This window comes from Seriola aureovittata, chromosome 6 (assembly GCF_021018895.1).
Source record: "Seriola aureovittata isolate HTS-2021-v1 ecotype China chromosome 6, ASM2101889v1, whole genome shotgun sequence".
Lineage (NCBI taxonomy): Eukaryota > Metazoa > Chordata > Actinopteri > Carangiformes > Carangidae > Seriola > Seriola aureovittata.
In genome coordinates, this window is record NC_079369.1 from 4,003,555 (window position 1) to 4,026,310 (window position 22,756).

General features: G+C 39.1%; 1 long non-coding RNA gene across 1 annotated transcript; it reads right to left on the reverse strand.

Moving 5' to 3' along the window:
- Positions 1-16,264: 16,264 nt before the first annotated feature.
- On the reverse strand, positions 16,265-22,619 carry LOC130170407 (uncharacterized). Its single transcript, XR_008827979.1, has 4 exons — positions 22,280-22,619; positions 18,296-18,382; positions 16,853-16,921; positions 16,265-16,739 (listed from the first exon to the last, which is right to left on the reverse strand). It is a non-coding gene; the product is annotated as an uncharacterized LOC130170407 (long non-coding RNA).
- Positions 22,620-22,756: the final 137 nt, after the last annotated feature.

A 22,756-nucleotide genomic window follows, 5' to 3' on the forward strand; every position in this document is an offset into this window, starting at 1 on the left:
TAACGCAGCCGATAAGGCGTTAAATGAAGGGAGCTGCCTTATCAGCTACCAGCTACCCATAAATCACAATTGCCTGCTCCCCTCCTGTACCCCTGGTGGTTTCTATCTGCATCCCGGGGCTGGCAAGATCCCACCATCGCCGCCACTACCACCACCACATCACACAATAATCACACTATTTGCCTCCTAATTCACCCTCTACAGACAGTGCATTAGAAGCATTCTTCCATTATGTTTCCCACTCATCTGCTCTCTTTCAGTCTCTCTTTCTGTCTGTTCTTCTCTGCCTCTCGCCGTCCGTCTTTTCCTTTTGCGTGTATTCACGAGTCTTCAAACGGGGGAATCATTCTTCCTGTGAGTGCTATCAGACTTTAATCCACAGAAAAACACTGACACTCCACTACCAATTCAAATGAATAGAATGTGGAAACAGCCTTTAATGGGATATTGTTCTCCTTTTGTCTCATTCAAACCAAAAGGAAAATAGACTGGATAGTATAAGCTTTAATGAGCTTGTGTAAGTGACTCACATTTAATTATTTCTTTCTTTCTTTCTCAGTAATTATATGGCACTGACAGTGATTTTGTTGTGCTTGCCTGACAGTTTAAATTGCCTGAGCTCAGGAGTGACTGAAACAGAAATATTAACAATCCGAACTCGGGAACAATTCAACACCAGGAAATTCTGTGACAGAATTTGGTTTCTAATGAGAGACAGACACCAAAGAGAGTGGCTGATAAACCAACCATAACACTGCTCTTTTCAACAAATTAAAGAAAACAAAAAAAACAGTGTCTAGCATTAGTTTAAAGGAATACTTCACCGTTTTGGAAAATAGGATTATTCGCTTTCTTTAGTTAAATGACAAGAAACTTAAGAAACGGTAAAACTCACTACCTCACAACCTTGTCGTCTTTCGCTAGCAGCTGTTGTGGAGTTAAATTCTGCATTTTAACGCTACAACTGTCTTTGCCTTTCCTCTGTTTGTCGTATTTTTCTGCAGCTAACCGACTGTAGGGTCGACGGTCGACTTCCTTTGTACACTGGCTTGTGTGCGGCCAGTGTGCGTGAATGGTCGTGTGACGTTACGTTTTCAGGGTTGTTAATCTGGACGGAGATAGTTTTTAAACGTACGTAGTGTGGACGTAGCCTTGTTGATGGTTCGATCCCTGGCTCCGTGTGAACCCGGCAAGGGCATCCGGCGTAACAAAACCTTCTTTAAATCAACTATGTGGACGGTGTTCCACTGTGGAGACTGACCCCTAATGGGAGCTGTGGAAGGACAACAACAACAACAACAACAACAACAACAACAACAACTTCACTAATGCTCCACTCTATTGACATGTTGTTGTTTGACATGTTGCTTGTCTCAGCTGTCTCTATTTTGTGATAATCAATTATCAAAATAGTAAATAATAGTAAAAATTATGTATTTAATTATGTCCATCAACTAATCAATTAATCAACTAACTTATTTTGAGTCAAATATATCGAACGCTACTCATCCAGAGGCTAAAAAAAATACAGTGCACTTGAAAATCCACCTTCAGAGTTGCACAAAAGCTGTAAAATGTCCCTTTACGTTCATGCTAATTAATGGGAGACCTTTCCGTGGCTGTGTATGTGTGTGTGCGTGTGTGTGTGCTTATCACTGCGTACCTGTGTGGCAGGTGATAGAGGTGAGAGCGGAGGCAGCCTACATGACAGCAGCAGGGCTGATGGAGCAGCTAAGCCTGAGGAGGAGTTAAAGACGTGGGCCTGGCCTGCGTTGTGTTGCTGGAGACCTAACTGGAGACAGATTAAGGACTGTGCATTTATCTTTGCTTGTAAATGAGTGACTGGCCAGTGTTGTTACTGCCAGGCCAGGGTATTGGAACAAGAGGCTTAAGATGTTATCACCGAATGCTGTGCCTGCAGGCACTCTGAAGATTATAAGGCATGGAAAAAGACAGTGGAAAAAGTGTTGACAAACAACCAGGGGTTATTAAACATTAATTATATGCTAAGCTAACTCTCTCTCTGACCCATCAACACAAAGCTTATGAGACCTTAGGGGTTCAGCGTCCCTTTATCAAGGTCAGAAGTCATCAGTTCAGTTTGATTGGCTCCGAGCTTCGTGTGTTAAATAGACAAAGAGTATCAGGACCCTTCTGCTTGTCTTCCTCTGTTTACAACTGAGAAAAGTCTACAAATGATTTTGTGATTTATTTGATATCGTTGAAAATCATGTCATAGATACACCTCACAACATGATGATGGAGTAAACAGAACGGTCACACGGGACAATTTGGTAGTTTGCCGAGAAAAGCCGTTGGTTTTTTACTCAAAGCAGAAATCGGATTTCTCTGGAGCCCGACCCTGACTGGTTCAGTCACAACATCCAAATCATACAGTATGTCATAATTGTTTTACCTAAATTTCCTTTCCAGGGAATGTTGAGAAGTTACTAGGAAGTGATTCGGCATTTATCGACCTGTAAAAAAGCAAAATAGTCACTCGTGGAGATAGTAGGCCTATAATCCAAAATGTTCCCACGGGGTCTGCGATCTCAGGGTGACTAACCAACCTTGAGCTAATTAAACTAGCTTAGCTTTTACCGTGGACCATGAGTGGGTCGAGTTGTGATTGGCGGCACAAGGTCACGGACATTTGTGTTGCGGTTTCGTCTCAGTTTCCGAACTGTTACACCGTTGTTGAGCACGTCTCCGTGGTTGGTGCTTGTCGTCATCTAGCAGAACACTTGTGTTGTCTTTTTAGTTCTTCGGTTCATCAGGTACTTAAGACTGCGCCAATGGAACATTTGACCTCTGACCTTCTGGAAAAACGCTGCCTAGGATCTGGACTAAATCTATTAATTGACAACTTACTCACTGATTTACTGATTTTTGCTGTTTGCTTATCAGAAAGTACAAAACAGAGACTGATATTATTAATGACGTATTGACATTGTTACTGCAGATGTGACCGATTATTATAAATGAATTTCCCCTTAATGACTTTATTAATTACTTGACTATTGATGATTCACCAGCCACAGTGATTGTTCACAAACACTCCTCAAAAGTTGTTCTAATCACTGGCTCGTAACTGACCAGTAAAATGGGAGAAAATGATGATAAATCAATCAGTTACGAACTACAAAGCCTTAGTGACACTAAACTTTGTTTCGTCGAGACTGTTAGTGACGGCTAGACAGATTTTACCTGCAAGTGTGAAAACAGATGGTATTTCGTATGAGGACTGAACTCGACAGTGGCTTTACATTTGGCTGTGGTTGGTGCTTTTATGGGCGAAATTGCTGCTATAGAAGAAAGTCTGAGGTGCAGAGATGTTTTGTATTTTTAGGATTACAATTACATTTATTAAACTTCAGTGGTCAAATGATGTGTACAGTAACTGGTGACGGTATCAGCTATTGGGAAACGTGCGTATATTGACTCTGAAAGGTGATGAGTACTTCACAGAAATATAGTGGAGTAAAAGTCATACGTTTCCAAAAGAAATAATACTCAAGTAAAGTACAGATACTCAAAAAATATACTTAAATACAATTTTAAAGTAAAGTAAATGCACTCTGTTCCTGTTTACTCCTCTAGTTCGGTACGAAGATGCCTCATTGACTTGATCCCCCAGAAACAGCACTACAGTCATGTAGTAATTTCGAGTTAGTGGCGGTGGTTGTAATAGTGGATGCTATTAGATTTATCATTTATTATCATTTATTATCGTTTATTTATTATTATTAATATATGTTATCAAAGTTCTTTGTGTACATAGCTGCAACCCTTAGGTCTGCAACAAGCATGTGAACATTGCTCATATCCAACATATGATGCATTTCACATGTTTTGAGCAGCTAATAGCTTCTTTACTGGAGGAACACAGATCACACAATAAATAATATTAGACCTGATGAGAATTGAATCTGAATCAAATGACATGTCTGTAGTTTTTGAACCCAGATTTTATTAAAAATCGCTTCCTGTCATTTCTTACACTCTCTCCCATTGCTTTATATAAGGGAACCTGCTTCTAACTGGGCTTTAATGCAGGTAAACTGGGCAACTGGAGCCTTCAAAAAAACAACAGACTGGTCTGATTGAATCATTTATCAATGTAAAAATGCTGCATGTTGCACTCTTAGTCATAAACCTGTTATATTTGATCAGACTTTTGACTCTACTTTAATTTGAATGCCTGTGACTCATGACTCACTTTGGGCTCGACGGCAGCTGTGACATCTTGACACCTGCTCTGACAATCTGCCTTTGCCTGGCAGATAAACACATTACTGTTGTTCAGTTTCACATCCACGCTGAACCAAAGCCACCAGCAGCCATTCAGTGTACAGTGTGAATGGAGATTACCTCCTGAAATCTCCTGTATCCCTTCTAGACACCACCCAGCTGCAGAGACACTTACAAATTGGTATTTGGAAGACATGCTTCTGAAGATAATTAGCTTTACTTTCAAGGATTACACTGTCAACAACAAGACAAGAACTGCAGTTTGTACGACCCGAGGGTTGCAGATTGAAGGCAGGAATGCTCCAACTTCAAACTTTGTACCAGTTGAGATTACATAAAGAAAGGTTACAGTCAATGGCGACACAGGAGAGCTTTGTAACGTAAGGAAACTGTTGTTAGCTTTACTTGCATGAGCCCACTCACACCTAAGTAATCCATGTGCACTGGCCCCGACACAAGAACAGAGAGAGAGAGACGGAGAAAACGGCAAGTAGTAAATGTTGAAATCAGTGTAGTCAGTGGTTTCTGTGCTGTGTGCAGTACTTTAATCTAAGTAGATCCTAATTGCCAAGAAAATATGATTGTTAGTGTAAAGATTTTAAAACAGGTTAAATAATCTGAGCAAATTCTCTTCCAGCGAAACCCAACAGATTATTTTTTCCTATTTAGTGGTTAAAGATGTTTTTTTAATTTCTTTCTATTCTTTACAAACAGGAACTTTCTTCTTTGAAACTAGACTGGTAAATTCTTATTGGATTAAGGCTTTTCAAAAAAAAAATGCATTGTGGAGCATGGAAAGGCACTAATTATCCTATATTTATACTTTGCACATATTTGAGTGACTGACATTTGTTACACGTTTTCCTGTGATAAAGGAGAGATACGGTCTAAAATAGGATAAAAACAGTATGTGACGTATATGACCGATTCCCAACCTGGTGGCCAGGACCGTCCAGGTTATTCCATATGTTACACTGTCACTTGATTATTAATGATTAAAAGAACAAATAATAAACTAATTCCAGATAATTCTATAGATTTTTTTCTGGCTTCTAACTTGTGATCAGGAATCGCACGCTGACACTTTAGGGAGCAACAATGGCAATAACTTACAATGTGACACAAAAAAACTGAATGTTAAGGACACAACGCGTCGTTCTAGCAGCAGGTTTTCAGACGCATGTTGAAGATGGAGGGGCGTCGCAGGGATCGGAGTGCTGACGGAGAAGGCCGAGCGTAGCCTGTGTTGGTGTTTTGGCACCGGGCTCCTGTCATGACCTCGTGCTGTAAGTAAGGACTTGGAGCATGCGGATACAAGAGATGAAAGAGGCAGCGGATGTAAAACTCAGGCTTCTGGGCATTCTGAGCAAGATTATGTTTGCCCTTCTCCCTGTGCCCTCCTCACTGCATTGTACTTCAAATAATCCTGCAGGAGACTGTGGACCGCGTGTTACTTGTTAACTTTACCGCTGCTACTCTTTAAAAAAAAAAAAGGTTACAAACTCTCGGAATATAAGGCAACGGTCCAGCCTGGTTGTGAATAAGTTTGCTGACACCGTAAGGTTTTGAAATTTTCATTACAGGTTACAGGAAAGAAGGAGAACATGGGTGTTAAATGTCATGTTTTGGTGTCAGCCCCTCAGAGTCAAAGTGCAAGGACTTCTTCATACACTCGCCGCTGTCACACGGGGAGGAATCTGATGTAGAGGACAGAGACATACCAGTTCTTGCACTGATTCTAGCTTCAATAGGCCATAATGCAATACAGCCACGAGATGATTTTTAGCAAGGGCCAAAGCTGTGATGAAAAGCACATCCCGGTGTACACAAGCTGGCGGCATGAAAGGTCTCCTAACACACTGTCTTAAATATTACAATACAGAAAAACATATTTCATTCAGGCACATTTAAATGCTCATTGAAAAAGGAACCCAACAGATATCTAAACTGTGAAGTAGTGTAAAGTAGTAGTAATAGTAGTCGTAAAGTAGTGCCACTCGCTTTTCTCAACTAAACTCTCTGTCGTAGTCAAAAGGGAAACCAGTGCAGTGCAGGTACTTCAGTGACGCGTTACCGTCCGTACAGTATCTTTCTTGTTTAAGTAAAGCTGTCAAATTAATGTGGGAGAGTAGAAAGTACAATATTTACCCCTGAAATGTAGTGGAATGGAATTATTAAATAGCATAAAATGGAAATACTCAAGTATAAAGTACAAGTACCTCAAAATTATACTTGAATTCCTGAGAGAAAACAAAGAGGGTGTCTGAAATCGTAGTACAAGGCATGGGAAATATATTGTAATATTTAAAACTATAGATAAGTAGGATAAATGTTTTAACCCCCCTGAAGTGTTGTAATTTTTACCTTTTTTACCTTCATTTAATTGCCATTAGGATGATTGTTAATGTTATGTTAAGATATTAGATGCTAGTGGCATGGAAATGTTAGTCTGCCCGTCAGTTCTTCCAGGCACCACTTTGCTCCAGATGTTGGATGGATTGTCATGAAATTTGGGACAGTCATTCATGGCTCCCTTGTGATGAACCCTAACACCTCTGGTGATCCCCTGACTCTTCACCCAGCACCACCAGCTGGGCAAAGTTTTCACTAATCCAATGAAATATCTCACCGTCTGCTAGATGCATTGGTGCAACATTCATGGTCCCCAGATGATACATCCTAACGACTGCCGTGACTTCCAGATTCTTCCTCTTCCCCACTAGGAGAATGATATTTGTGATTTTATTATAAAATTCCTCCACTGTTATTTGATGGATTGCCATTAAGAATTTGGATATTCATGTTCCCCTCAGGCTGAACTGTAATAACTTTGGTGATTGTCTGACTTTTGATCTAGGGCCATCATCACGTCAAAGTCTTCATTTGTCCAATTCTTTGCTTTGAAACCTGCAGAACTAATGTCATTCCCATTGGCCTGCTAATACCATCTTGCTGTAGGCCTGTTTGTTGCATGTTTTCCACTGCACAGACTCCATGATGAGACTAATTGGAACAAGAAGAAAGGGAAAAGGAGGTTTTGTGTTCGTCTGTGTCTATTTTTGGCACGGAAATATTAATAACGTTTTGTTTTATTGCTTCTCAAACAGTAACAATACATATGTTTCCTCTTTGGTGTTGAAATTCATCTCTAGTCATGAACAGCGGCCGTGAACATTCACTTAGAAGGATTTTGGAGAGATTATTTTAGATTTTTGTGAAAGTGTTTTTTTACTTCTTTCGTATTTTACAGTGGAAATGAATAAAATGTAGAAGTGCAACCTCAGCACTTTTTCTTAACTTTAGCATTTGTGTTCATGATGCAGATTATAAAGGCGACTGGTGGTGGACTGACCTAAAGACCCCACTTATACCTCACAGTAACATGGTGAAATCCCGTCTGTGTAAGGAAAACCACATGTTAATGCAGGTGTAACTGCACGTATAACGTATTGGACCAGGCACGATTGGACTGACTTTCATTGTGATGTTCTGGTCTCCTGATGAGCCAGATGTAAAAGAATCCACAGAACACAACCACACACCTTACAACTGATTAAAAAACAAACAAACAACAAAACACCTATTACCATCTTTAGTGGACCAATCAGAAATCAACATGCAATAATGGCGTGAACAGTAAACTATTTCACACCACCACACGCGTGAGCATGTGTTTTAAATCTGTCAGACATGTTACTTTCATATTCATTGTATAACTGTGTTTGTAGTTTCATAACACCATTTAAATTAGACAGTTGTGCTTCATCTTAGATTCATCGAGTTTGTATTCTTTTTTTATTTTATTATTTTTATTTAACCTTTATTATAAGATCTCTTTTTTGAGATGGCAGCAATATGGTGTCCCAAACAACATACCAAAAGAAATTACATAAAATAAAATACAAAATAATAACTCAAAAAACAGCTCTGAGTGTGATGAATAAACTATATTTTCTCAACATTAGTTGTAATTTGACGCCGCGGTCTACCGATTATTCATTTGACATTTTATCATGTAAACAGCTGTGGTTAAAGAAAAGTAAAATGGCCGCCTGGTTTCCATTAAGTCTGTCTTTTATTACTTTATTTTACAAAATTCCAACAGTTATTGACTTTAGTCAAGGGAAGGTTTTCATAACAACATTTTTTTAATAAATCCAAAAATCTACACAAATCACACAACATAACATTTTGCTCCCCGTTTTTCACACGGCTGCTGTAAACACGCAGAGGTCAGAGGATGTTATGAAGTTCTCTGCTCCCCTCAGACATAACCCAACGTTCATCCCACCCTTTTGCAACCTTCAGCAATGCTCAGCCGCATTTCCCTCACCCCTTTTTTTCTCAAAGCAACATGAAACAAACCAGAGAGCAAGCAATTTTATTGTTCAGTGGTATCTTTAATTGTGATGAAAAAGGATTATGTAGATTTCTGTAAGCCTCCCTGACAAGACATATTTCAAAGTGAATAGGCCATAGAACAGGAATATGTGTCAGTGGTGGAGGCTTAGTGGAACGTCTTCTCAATAATAGGGTAATCCTGGAGTCTAGGGATCCCTCATTTACCCTCTCAGGCGAGAGACGATGTGCACTGGTCTCCAATTATAGCCCATGGTCTCTTTAAAGACAAAGGAGAAGACTCAGACTGTGTGACTAAATGTCATAAAGATGTTGCCTTTATCTTTATTACTTCTTATATTAGTAGCAGCAGGATAGAACAGCAGTAGCAGAACGAAAACAAGGGGGGAAAAAAACTAACTTTATTCCAGAAAAACAAAGAAAACAAACAACAGCGCCACCCTAATGTGCAGTTTACTGAACATTACATTCATACTATTGTCCAAAGAGATTAACAACAAATGCATTTGGCCTCACGAGGGACAATCAAAAATTATAAATGCATCTCTCCATTGCTTTAAACTTTTGGTTACTTATTAAAGCAATTTAGCATGCAAAATAAATAAATATATATATATATATATATATATGTATGTATGTGTGTGTGTGTGATATGATAGCTCACATATGAACAATTTTGCTTAACTGTATTATTAAAGTGAACCTTATTATAATCCACAATGCAAATGCTAATAGCTAATTATGCACTATGAGTTAAGAGGGAGGCTTCCTTCGTAGAATCTGACCATTTTCCACCCATTCATTTTGTAATTTGTTCAGTTTATGGCACAAAAAATACTTTTGTTGCTCTCACCATGAGCTCTCACTCATTCTGTTTTGTTTATGTGCAGCACATCTCGAGATGATGGCGCTTGGAAACTCATCTGTAGAGCCAAAGTGAAACTTCTTTCTGAGTCCTGTTCAAGAAGTGAGTAAAATAAAATCTCACATTCAAAATCCCACAAACATTTGTACCAATACTAGTAACTAAAATCTTCCAGCCTTGGAACAGACCTTCTCTGGGCTGTATGTTGTGCGGCTCACTTCATATGTTCAGATAAGGACGGGAGGTTAATTTATTCTGACTCTCAAAAAGACACTTCCTTGGCATCGCTTTGGGGCCAAACAAGTGCTTTGTCGAGTTTTTCCTTTTTAGTTGTAGGTTTTTTAGTTTTCTTTTCTTAGTTACTGTTTAGTTTTTTTAGTTAGAAATATCAATTTTGTGCTAAAATATTACCAGATATCCAGAAGATTTCTGTTGCTGTTGGTAGATTCACTGAAAAGAATGACAGAATACAAACTGTTGAGCTGTTTCACCATCATAACTTCAAATGTATTTATAACTATCAATTTCTTGCTGTGATATTTCACCAGGACGTGATTTACAGCAAGAGGTTGAGTTGGTTCAAAGGGAGCGTTGACTTCCTGATGTGTATGACTGCGGATTCTTTCAGTCTTTTTAACTTGGCTGAAACAAACGGAATGAAAAGAGCTGTGTGATTCTCTGTAAAAGATATACAAAGACTAAGACTAATTGCTGCTGGAGGTCAGCGCTCCAACTCTATATTCAAAGCACTGGGTGTTGTCGTAAATTTATAGCAGTCACAGTTATTTAATAACCTGAATAGGCAATTTCCCAGTGAATCTACAGAGAAAGGGGACATGAAAAGTTGTGAAGAATTGATGATGGACTCTTTGAGAGTGAGTGAGATAAAATTGACCATGAAATCTAGAGCTTGGAATTAAATTGGTTGGAAGAAGCGGGGAGGGAAAAAAAAGGTGTGATCACAAAGACACTTGTGTCTTTGTGAAAATGCCAAGGTTAATTTGCAAATCGGTTAAATGCATAATTAAATAGCAGAAGATCTGTTTGGACAAAGGAATCATATTAAGGAGAAATGTAGTAAATAGCCGAGATGGTTAAAGTGATTTGTGTTCAGCCTGGCATTTCTCCCTCAGTGCCTGTGGCTACGCAGCTCCTCCTCACCTAGATTCATCAGGAGTTTGCAATTTGAACGGTTGTGTTAATTTTTGTAAACACATTTTTTTTTTTTAGCCGAGTGGTGAACACACAATATTTAATCAAAGACAGCAACATTTCATATTTAGTATGAAACAGTATTATAAGGGGGACAGTTGGCTGTATTTGATTGTCACTGCATGTTGGTTAATATTGGATAAAAAATGAATTAAAATGTATTTTCAACTTTTATTTAGCATTTGACCTCAACTAGTGACAAGATAAAGTGACAACATGGTAAAACATAATTTACATACTAGTGCTTTACGCCTACTTCGCTAATTTACTGTTTAAGCTTGTCATCGTATCAAACCTCATTTCGCATATTTCCAAAAATAGTCATTTGTTTTCTGTGTCTCTCTCTATTGTAGTTTTGATTGATGGTTTTGTTTTCCATCTTTTCCATGTGGGATCTAAGTGGCGAACTCATGCTCGGGGGCTTCACGGGAAGCGATACGTGCACATGCTTGACATGATGTGGAAGATAAAATCTGGTGCATGTGTGTATTTCACGTAGTGACATTCAGTTTTACAGCATTACCTGTTTTCTTTTTCAAAACAATGTGACGTCACAAATCCGTGTCCTGTAAGGAGATACAAAAGTAGTTCTAAAGTATTTCTGACTTTTCACTTTCCCCGGTGGTTGAAACGTCTCATTTTTGAATGGAATAGACTTGCACATGCCTTTACCAGCAGTAACCACTGATGTTGCAAAGTCAGCTCGCACCGATACATCTTCTTTGATGTATTTTTTTCAAACATTGGGCAGTTGACAGAATAGCAGAAAGAAAACCTGGAGAGAGATGGCTATGGCGAGCAGCAAGGTGCAGCTGGTGAACAGGAGAGGGAGGAAACTACCTGGGCCCCCACAGCAGCGTCTCAAAATGGGGCTCCCTCCCCCTTAAACAACCAATAGACACTTTGCAATGAATAAATAAACAAAACTGACTCCAACTACGTATATAATTAGATATTTTTGTCCAGCAGCTTCTCAATGTGCCTCTAAATCTAACTGTAAAAGAAACAGCTTTCTGCAGGCTGTTGCATAGACTGTGTAACTGAAGCATCATGGTAGAGCCCTGGAATAATTTCACAATTGTTAACTCTGTCTATTTTGACAATAAAATGAAACTTGGATAGTAAAGTTAAGTTATTTAGAATAAAAAAAAAAAATGATGAGTGTGATTGGTCATTCACATCTCTGTCTGGCTGATGATTGGTCGACCGAACGTGCTGACTGCCTACGGCCCAAACGGACAGTTAAATCGCCGCTGCATTGCACTGCAAAGTTCCCAACCAGAAACTGGACCATGGACATTGTGGTCACACAGAGCAGATCTTAAGCTATATACATACAAAGAAAATATAACACAGACTGTGAGTGTAATAATGACATATTTCAACAAGGTGCTCAAATGACAATAAAACCAAATGTTATAGCTACAGTTAACAAAAAAAAATCATCTTCTCTCCCCTGTTAGAAATGTTTTTGTGTAACTCTTTTCCCAACAATAAGCTGAATATCACATAGAAGTGAAAATATTCCATTTGTCCGTACAGTCTTTTCAGGTTTTCACTGATTGTCTGTACAGTATTAAAAACCACTTGAAGAAACCTGAAACTTGCCGGAGGTGTTTGATAAATCATAGAGAATGGCACAGCTTTTATTTTTGCCAAGGTTAGATTACAGTTTTGAAAACACTCTCTTGTTGGTGTGTTCAGAGGCTCTTGGGAAGATTAAAAATTCATCAATATAGAATCTATGGAATGCATTGGACGCTCCATTATGACGGAGCCCTTTGTAGTAATTGTTAAATCTTCATATTGCAGGGAGTCACGTCCACCTCTTAAAGTGTATGATATCAACAGTTTTACACCCATGTTTCACTTCAAACATCGCAAACACCCCAGATTTCTTTGTTACCCGACAATATGCTTTAAGAGCATTTAAAAAAAAAAAAAAGAAAAAGAAATTCAATGCATAACCAAAGCTAATAAGTTGGATCTAATCATCAGTGTACGTTGGCATTAGCACATGAAATGGATTATTAATTTTCTTTTAGCTGCTGAAGGATCATTTTGAATGATCAAGGATATCCACTGATATGATGACTGCAGTGTAACAAGAATCGATTATGAGAAGTTTCTGAACACTATGAGGGCCAGGCTCTTTTGAACTTTTCAAACACCAAAAAAAAAAAACTTGGTGAAATTCAGCTCTTCCTATGCTCATGAGACGCCAACGGAAATGTGATAAATTCTCCTCAAAGGTGAAACAAAGGGGTGTGGGTTTGGTTTCAGAAGTGGAGGCGACTTAGTTTGCTTGATAGAGACGGATAAATGATAGATACCGTTAAAGAGCCCTGTGCTTGTACTTTCTTTTATGTTCAGCTCTAGCATATTTTAGGAGAATATTAATTGCACAGATTAGATTATTGTTTTACCCGAAAAATAGTCTCCATACAGCCCCGACTACCTCCAGATACATGGCAGGGTAAACTGTGCAGTGAAACCCATGCAGGGCTAGAAGTGTGTGCAGCACCGGCTGCTTATTGCTCTGAGCGTGTGGTAATAACTGAGGGATTGGTTTTTATTAACTGTTCTTTTCTCGTATCTGGGGGTAAGAGAACAATGATCGGAGAGGTTTTAGTAAGAAAATTGACCTGTACAATATAAGTGATGGGGACACTACTGTTATTGGGCGTTTTTGCAATCGTAGATAAACATTGCAGCCACAGAAAGCTCCAGTAGCTTATACGTTTGTCGGTTAGTGTCAATGTAACACAGCGTCCAACTGGAAATTCACAACATTTATTGATCAAAAGTGATTTTCCATTATCTCCCTAATGTTGTCAAAGCCCTCTGTTGGCCAGGAGACAAGGCTGGATTACCAGCTGGGAACCCCCCACCCCCCAAAAGCCACAGGTTCCATGTGCAGCAGCTGCTTTGTGGTTATTTAGTTGTAACTGTTTTTGTAATGTGGGGATATGCAAGTGACATGATACGGGCCATAAGGTGGGTCCTGCTTTATTACACAGTGTTTAGGGGCTCTATGTCAAAATCTAGTGTTAAGACCTGAACTGTTCACTATTTCATGGTTTGTACATTTATTTGTAATATTTCAGCACAGGAATACAAAACAAAGCAAAACAAAGAAAAACTGGATGTGAAACTGTGGATCCACTTACCCAGTGAGAAAAGTGCATTTACAGTATGAACTTGAAAAAGGAAAACACAGCTGAGTCATTTTTATGTCTTTGCCTATTTTTTTCCTTGCAGGTTCTCTTGAGCTGCATGAGGCCCAGAAATCATCTGATTGGTGGGTATGTGGCCAAGGTTATGTGCACTGCAGCTGTAGCATCAGTACCTTAAAATGATACGAGGTTACACTGACAGTAGAAATGAGAAAGAAACCACAAAGAAACCACATGGACCAATAATAGATATAAAATTCATAGAATTACAGTGCATGGCTGGTTAAAAGTGAAACTAACATACCTCCATTTTTGGTGTAGAGCTTTATATAAAACAAACCGGATGTATAGAACAGCCACGGTGCATCCAAGGTATTGAATCATTTCACCCAGTCGTATTTATGCCATGCTGGAGCTATATGACTTGCAAGTTGGAGAATTATTGAAACTTCCCGCTGCTCAGATGAGGCGGAGTCAGACACGGACGATATCGACCATCTTATCCAAGATTGCTTGATTTCGAAGGCGGTGTTAGATTGAGAACAAAATCAACCTTCTCATTAATGTGAGACGTCATCTACATCAAAGTCACTTCCATGAAAGAGTCTGGGTTGGACCAGGGTGCAATCCATTGCCCGGGGAGGTCCTTTGTGCATCATGGTAATAGAGAACAAAGAAGGCCAAAACCTTATGCTATTAAAATAGATTCACCAAAACAAATTGTAGTATATTAGCTTGGAAATGACACAGAGGAACTGACGAGGGTTTTTTCGTGGCAGATGGAGTTTCCCCATACCATGAAATTTGTAGACTTGGCTACTAAGAAAACAATTCTTGCTGGTATGTTGAGCAGCCTTCCTGTTTTCACAGAGAAAGTGACACTGGGAGAGTGAGAGAGTGTGAAGCCTCTTTAATTGCCTTCGGTCACCCACAACGTTGAACCGGAGTGCCACGCAGCTTAGCAAAGGAACCGGGCAGAGGGCCTGATAGATATTTTATCGCCCAAGTTAACGGTTAATGAATTCCCAAAGTGAAATCTGTCACTTCAAAAATAAAGAGGAAGGCAAATTAAAGGGAGATAGAGAGAGACAGGGGAAGAAAGGAACTGGAGAGGGTGACACAGTTTTAAAATGCCCTATCTTTTGGCCATCCCCGGTTTTTCAATGGAATAAAGAAAAATCAGCCTCTTTCTTCTCTTCTTTTCTTCCCCTACTTCTTTTTTTTTCTCCCTCCCATCCTCCTATCTCTCACTCCGCTTTTCTCTGAAAAAATTCTCATGAATGATTTATATGTGTCTTGTTATCAGCAATGATTTCTATAGACCCCAACGCATTCACCAAGACATTTGTGGCGTAATTGTTAATTTTAATGCCATAATGGCTTCAGATGGGAGCTCTGATTAGACATTTATTACACAATTAAATGAAACATACTCAAGAATCACAAAAGCCTTCCGTAATTATTTCAGGCCATTAATAAAATGGGCATTAAATTATATTGGACACAAAAGAGAAGTGAAATAGATTTCCATTAGAGCAATAGAGGCAGAGAGGGGTAATAGATCCTGCCTGAATTCACTATGAAATTAATTGTTGCCCAGCCTATTTCCACACACAGTGGAATAAATGAATGAGAAAAGAGAGGAAGAGAAGAACGAGTTGGTGGCCGAGAGAGTGAGGGGAGGGGGTTACATTAAGAACCTCTGATAAAAACCTTTTGTTTGACGTACTACAATGGCCCCTCGATTCAAAAGAGAGAGAGAGAGTGAGAGTGAGAGTCAGCCCAATTTCAATCTTAGTCCACCCCTCCAGAGTTCTGAGTCGAGGTTATATCCGCTTTGCAAGTTTTGTTTGCCTCTGAATAAACAGCTATCAAAGATCTACCTTTGAATGCACATATCTAAAAGTGATACTTATTAGGAAGAAATGTGCGGGTCAGAGCGAGAGCCAATGACGACTGCTGTTGAAGAAAAGCTGGAATAAAAGTAGATGACAGGAAATCAATCTTTTCTTTGATTAATAAATGATCTGCTGCGTCAAAAGCTCTTTGACACCAAGTCTCTTTCCAGCTATAACACGATGGAGGTCAAGCTTGATAGACTCATAAATAACTGCGATTCATTCAAAATCTTTGTCCTTCGAAAGAAAGGTCAGTATTTATTAAATTATAACGTAACAGTCAGGGCGGATACACATACCTTCAAATGATGGATTTAAGATGATTAAATACTGTACGTTCATATACTGAAGACTAGTCTGCGCCTCATGCTCTGTACTATATCTACGCTTGTGACAGTGTACGTAGATTTTCATATGGACACATCTATGAAAATCTTTTATATTTTTGTGGTGTACCTCGAATGTAATGTTAAGTCAAGAAAAAAAAAAGCACTTACAATGGAAAAAATTAGCAGAATTTATTTTCCCCACGTCTGAACAGTTAGAGTACGACATTTAAAACACATCAAAGCCCAACGTATGGCAAAGACTTTCTGAAACCATTTCCAGTGGGAACTCTAAATTGAACCGTCTTTTGAACTAGCAGTCTCTGGAGATCTTCTGTAAAAGTGTAAAAGAAATGGAAACTGATATCTCACAGGGCTAGAACAGATCATTCAACAAAAATTAATTAATCATTCACTGATACAGATTTGTAGAATTGTATTTTTTCTTCTCTCTCGTCAGTCTGTCTGGCTTCAAAAGCTTTTACATTACGTAACTGTCTCTTTTTTTTTTTTTTTTTTTTCCATTATGCTACGTCCGAGTTGTCGCTGTTTTTGATTTTACAATACCTACAGCCCAGCTCAGATTTCACAAGCAGCTGTTTGTGCACCGAAAAGGTTTTCTCCCCCGCTTCATAATTCAGGATGCAGAGGTCTGTAAACAAAACAGAGAGAAAAGGTACAAGAGGAGAGGGGGTGATTGATATGTGTAATTCAAGAGTAGCACTGTGGAATATTGATTTTCAGTCTCAGTTTTGAATTCATCACCTGACGCGTGGGAGCTTTGCACCGCATCTGGAAGTTCAGGTCCCAGTCTCAGCGGAGGCACTGTTAGTCCTATGGTGAGAGATAAAAAAAAAAACCCAGATGTTTGGTAAAGAGAGGGATATATATATATATAAATGAATATAAGATATATGTATGTTTTCTTATTTACTTGTATTTAGCATTACAAGTATAGATAGTTTGATCTGACTCTCTGTTATGTAGATCTTCACAGTCGACCACCCCGATATGCTTTCCCAGCAAACGCCACATTTGTTTTACCTCTGGGTATCTGCGCTGCCATATAACTACCACATCCAATGAATCTAAACGTCATACTTCACTATGTGCTGTGCTGTATTTATCATAGAGCATTTTTCCAATAATTAAAAAAAAAGGACTGACGGAGCCTGAATGTCAATGCTGGGCACGCACGCCAACAGACAACTTAACGTCCACTGATGAGATATGGCTTCAGGCTATAATGAAAGGTAATGAGTCAGTGTAAATGTGTCATAGGCGTTATCATGAATATTTTACTTTAAAAGTTGTAAAACAGCTGATATTTAATTGGAAAATTTTTTGTAGTACATAATCATGAATAACATTAGCTGTGATTTGGGAGCGCTTGTCAGAGGTGAGTCTTGTACATCATCGTCTTCTCTTAGCCATGATGGTATTTGGTAAAGATTATTACCTCAAGCTTTGTATGGCATTAAGAAAGTGAAACTTGTTCATAAATCAAGTTTTTCAATATACAATTAAAACAGATAAATATATGAATAAAATAAGCGTTAGATTAATTTAAATTAAATTAATTAAATGAATCCCAAAAAATAACTGTGCCAGAGCTCAAGAAGAAGTGATGATGACTCTGGTTGTGAGTTTTACTCAGGAATCATTTTCCTATGGACAGTTGTTTCATGCAAGCAGTTTAAAGGTTGGTTGGATCCATTGGAAATTGGCAACCGGATAAACACTGAAGATGTGAAAGCCAGGATCCAGGAGCATTCCTCTGGACAACCAGTCTGCCAGGTCCTGGAAACCACCCTCCACAGCAATGCACTCTCAGCAGGCGGTGGACAGTGTGGGTAGACGGGGGCATGGCAGAAATGTTGGCTTCGAAGTGGAGGTCAGGTGGCGGATGGAGACTGGCTTGAGTTGGCAAAACCAGATGGGACCCTGGGAGTTCAGCCAGGCAATAGCAGGAACTTGAAAGGACCTTGGAGCTCCTTGGTGCAGAGCTATACCTTCTTCTATGGACCGTGGTACAACAGGATCGCTTTCTCTGGTATCACAGCAGCATGGACAAGACCTTGTTCCAAGCCTGACTGATGAAAGCAGTCATGGTCCCATATCTACATCTTTCTCCTGCCTGTGAAGAAAGGTGGATGGTATCCCAGGGATCAATAATAGATGAACTCAAAAGAAAGATTTAGTACTCACATCCTAGAGATGACTGCTCCAGGTAGTGGATTGTTGGACATCAGGAAGTCAAGGGTACCCTCAAGGTCCCTGTTGAAGTTTCCCTGGCTGCCAAAATGGGAAAGAAGTGTGAGGTTAGATCAGTGGAAGAGCCAAAGAGTTAGCTGAAGATTTCACAGAGCCGAGACATGAACTATAGGCCTGTATTGCATGCAGTGTTCTGGAGAAGACATTGCAGTTAGAAAAGAAAGAAGCTGGAAGGAAGAATCTAAGTTTGCAGGGCAAAGTGGGCAGTCTTGAAGGAGATGATGATGATGATGATGATGATGATGCTGATGATGGTGATGGATCAGTGGAGACGTGGGACCATGATGGTCATCAGGAATAGGAAGAGGATGTTTGGACGTTTGTCTTCATGGAGTGCCATCAGTACAGTTGCTGGTGTAAGTAAAGTGTGTGACGGACAACCGGATGATGGGTGAGGTTTGTGTGACGGAGGGAAACGGTGTGCTTTGCTCAGTGTTCCTTCTAGAGTTATCAAACTGGTGGGAAAGCACATCAGATTCTTTGACACTGTAAAATTCAAGAAGAGGACAGCCCAACTGGCTCACGCATACTTTGCTTACTCTGAGACTTTGCTGTGTGAGTAAAGGCAAGGTCAGTCCACATATCATCCAAGAGTGTTTTGGTCTCTCCAGCCGCTGCTTCCATTCTTCCAGGGGCCTCGTGCTGAGTCAGCACCCCTCAGTGGCTGATCTCGTAGTTTTGTTTAGCAGATTTATGATGACAAGGAGGGAAGGCACAATGGTGGAGCTTCTCGACCTCGACAGACAGTGTTCAGATGAACTTGCATGGTGAGGGCATTAGTCTATAAAGTGCTGCTTTAGTTTTGCGTTGACTGGTTCATTACCTCAGCACTGTACTCAACTCATTGGTCGGATGTTTTTCAGGCCCTCTCACTACAGAGGTTGTTGATTCAGTGCGAATGGGCATCTACAATACATATGTGGCTGGCTGCAATAGAAAGAGTCAACAACCTCAAGGTGTCAGATTATTGAGCTGTTAAGACAGCTGCAAGAGTTATAGAAAATGTTTTTCTACCATCACAATAAAAAGGATTCGGTAAGAAGCACAGTTCCTACTGCTTAGTTGTTCAACTATATGTTCAACTGTTTATTTTCCTGTTTCTGATTTTTTTTTAATTATTCCAGTTATATACATATTATATTATTTACAGTCACTATTTATTGTGTAATGTATAATTTATTATCCTGAATATATATTTTATTATTTTATTGTTGAGCAGTAGTTCAGATTCTCGTTCATACTCCGTAAATCTTATCTAGTGAGTCGCAGTCTCATGTGAAAGGCTGAAATCCCCCTGCATGGAAGGCCAGCTCTAAATGAGTTTTTTTCTCTTAATGAAGGTCAGGAGAGAGTCACATCTTTCCTTTTGTGATAATTTATCCCTATCTCCTGTTATCTCTGTTTTGCCCCTTTAATCCTAATTGTATTGTATAATTGTGTGATGTGGACCTTGTGGTCTTTGAAGTATTGCCCCTATCCTTTCATTATTACCTGATGCCTTGAACCTTTGTTAATTTTTTTCTGCTTTGCCCTGCACCATCCAGTGTTGCAGAATAAAAGACAGAACAGCTTAAGTTTAGTCATTTTAAATTGTATTCAAGTCCAATTTTACTATCTTACTGAGAAAACAATGTTGCCACAAAGATATGATATATATGTATATTTTCTGTAATACATGCCCCATGTTGGCGATACATCTCACATACTGCTCATTGCGTACATTTTGATTGCTTCTCAGTGTCAGTGAATGGTACTTGTAAGCGGATAATGTCAAAAGACCTTCAGTATTGTGTGCTGAATTTGAGTTTCGTAATTATTTTCATATCGGTAAAAGAAAGCCTTTTTGTATAGTACAGTTATCAGGAATTCAAGCATACACTTTTCTGTATCACTTCCATGAACAACATGGTAATATCCGTCTAAACTGGAAACAAATACCTTGACCATGAGCTCAGTATTTTTGGTATTTGAAGATATAGAATATTTTTGTTTTGTTTAACATTGTTAAACGGAGATTGTATTATATACAATAGCTGTTAAATGACTCCACTTTCTGCTTTAACATGCTCTTGTAGAGGAATCTGAGCAATGGCATGTCAGGGTTTGGCATTTTGCTGTATAAGGGAGTAAACTACAGTGAACTTCATGTTGTATAGATTGTATAGATTTTGGTTACAGATCAGCTGAACATTGTCTTTGTGTGTGTGTGTTTGTTTATGCACGTTTTTGACCATCAGTTCATTCGGAGTTGGTGAAAAGTGAAGGTGCTGCACACTAATTCACAGTTTTCAATAGGTTGAGTTAAGAGCCTCTTTGAAGAGGTGATCTCAGTCAGTTTGTTCTTACTTTGCGTGTTTTTCCCTTTTCAATTCTTGTGTTCCCTGTATTGTCGCCAATAGTCCACAGCAGCATTCAGTCATTCCCTTATCAATGCCAACACTTCATCTTTCTAAGCAATAATTAGGTACAACAACTTAATAGGCGATGATATAATTTCTACTATATTGAGAAGGCACTGGCTAAATTACACTTAAGCCCATATTGATGCTGAAATAAAGGACAGTCAGGCAACATAAAAACGTCTTTATGATCATTTATGGTGCCATAATTTATTAGTTCCAAATGTGGTTCAACAGTGGATATTCCCCACCATGAAAACAGGCTTTAAACATTCTTCTGCTTAAAAAAAAAAAAAAAAAAAGTTAGAAAAGTTGTCCATGTGAGTTGTCTCAGTTTCTAATATTTTTTTTTTTATTTTTTTTTTTACAGAGAACCATCACTAAATAGGATGGACATACAATAAAAGGCATTGAAATGTCAAGTCTAGCTTTTAAGAGTTTTTGAGGCAGGACGCAAGTGAGCAGTAAAGAAAACCTCTTACCGCTTCAGCACCATGGACAGTTACGGTGGGGGAGCTTACCTCATGCTCTCCCCGGGAGCCCAAGTTGGCTAATAGGCTCTCTGTGTGTCAGGCCGCTCCCCATTCACTTTTTAAGGCGAGATGGATGGACATGTGTCCTCTGATAATCCTAGTTTTGTGTGTATGTGTATGTGTGTGTGCGCGCGTGCGTGCATGTGTGTGTGTACGTGTGTGTTTGTATGTGTGTGTGTGTGTGTGTGGGTGAGTGAGTGGGTGGGTGGTGTTTGTCTCGCGAGCGCTCACCGTGTCTCTGTCTGTGTGTGATTTGAATTTGTTGATTATTACTCTCAGTTAAATAAAGTTCCAGAGGGTTAGAATAATCTTTCACCAACTACTAACAGCTGTGATCGAGCTGCTGATCTCACGTTTACTCTCTTTACTAAGCAAATATAAGTTCTAGATTTATGGAGATCTTAGTTTTCACTTTTTTAAATGTTTATTTATTTTATTTTGCTCATGTTGTCACATTCTAATCTATTCACATTTCCAAATGCCTGAAGTTTGGAGATGGAGGAAAGTTTTTAAGTGGTGACGCAAATTTTATTTAGGCCATTAACTGTATTTGGACGGTTTTACCTCACACAATACACTGAGTCAAATGTACTAACGATCATATTTGAGGAGAAAAAAAAAACAGAAGAGAAACTGCCGATGGAAATAATAATCATCTCACTCCTTGACAAATCAAAACCTATTGCATTTCTCATTATCCCGTTGAATTGTCGAGGGAACTTTCAGGCGTGCATTTATTAGACAATCAGTTTTTGAATAAGAAACATAGCTGACTTCTCCCTCGTGAGTAGGAGGCTCAGCCCCTAAAATAATTTCCTGCTATCTCATTCATTGATCTCAAAATGAAGCCTAAGCTGCTGTGGGTATATAGCAGCCTAAACGCTACATGTCAAATTGCATATGCGCTGCTCGGTGAAAGATAGCATAACACAATTTATAACTTCAAAATAAGCCGGAATATACAGTGCAAACATGCAGCATACTACCTCGTGGTTGCAGATGAACATCACAGCCCGCCGATTGGGAGGATTTGAGAAGCTTTTTCTTTTTGCTTTTTCCGATCGGCGCTTGTACTGAGAAAAAAAAAAAAGAGTCGGGGGGCGTCCTCGCTGTGGGCGACATTGTTCTCTAGGTCGGGGTGAGGAGGGTTTTTTTTCCCCGAAAAGGGGAATTTTTTTAAACGATGATTTCAGGGTTTGTAAAGAAAAAATATGATGGAAATCTTCTTGTTACAAGCTGCCGATTGACGCATGCGTGTGTGAGGAGGCAGGGAGCGGAGAGAGAGTGTGAGGAAGAGACGCAGATGTGTTGAAATATGAGAATATCACAGGCAGGAAAATAAACTCCATTTTGTCCTACTTTAGGTACAAAATAAAATGAGCCTGCTCTGCATAAGATCATGTTTTTAAAAAAAAAATGTATGTTAATATTAGTACTGAAAATATATACTTTAGAAATGTGTA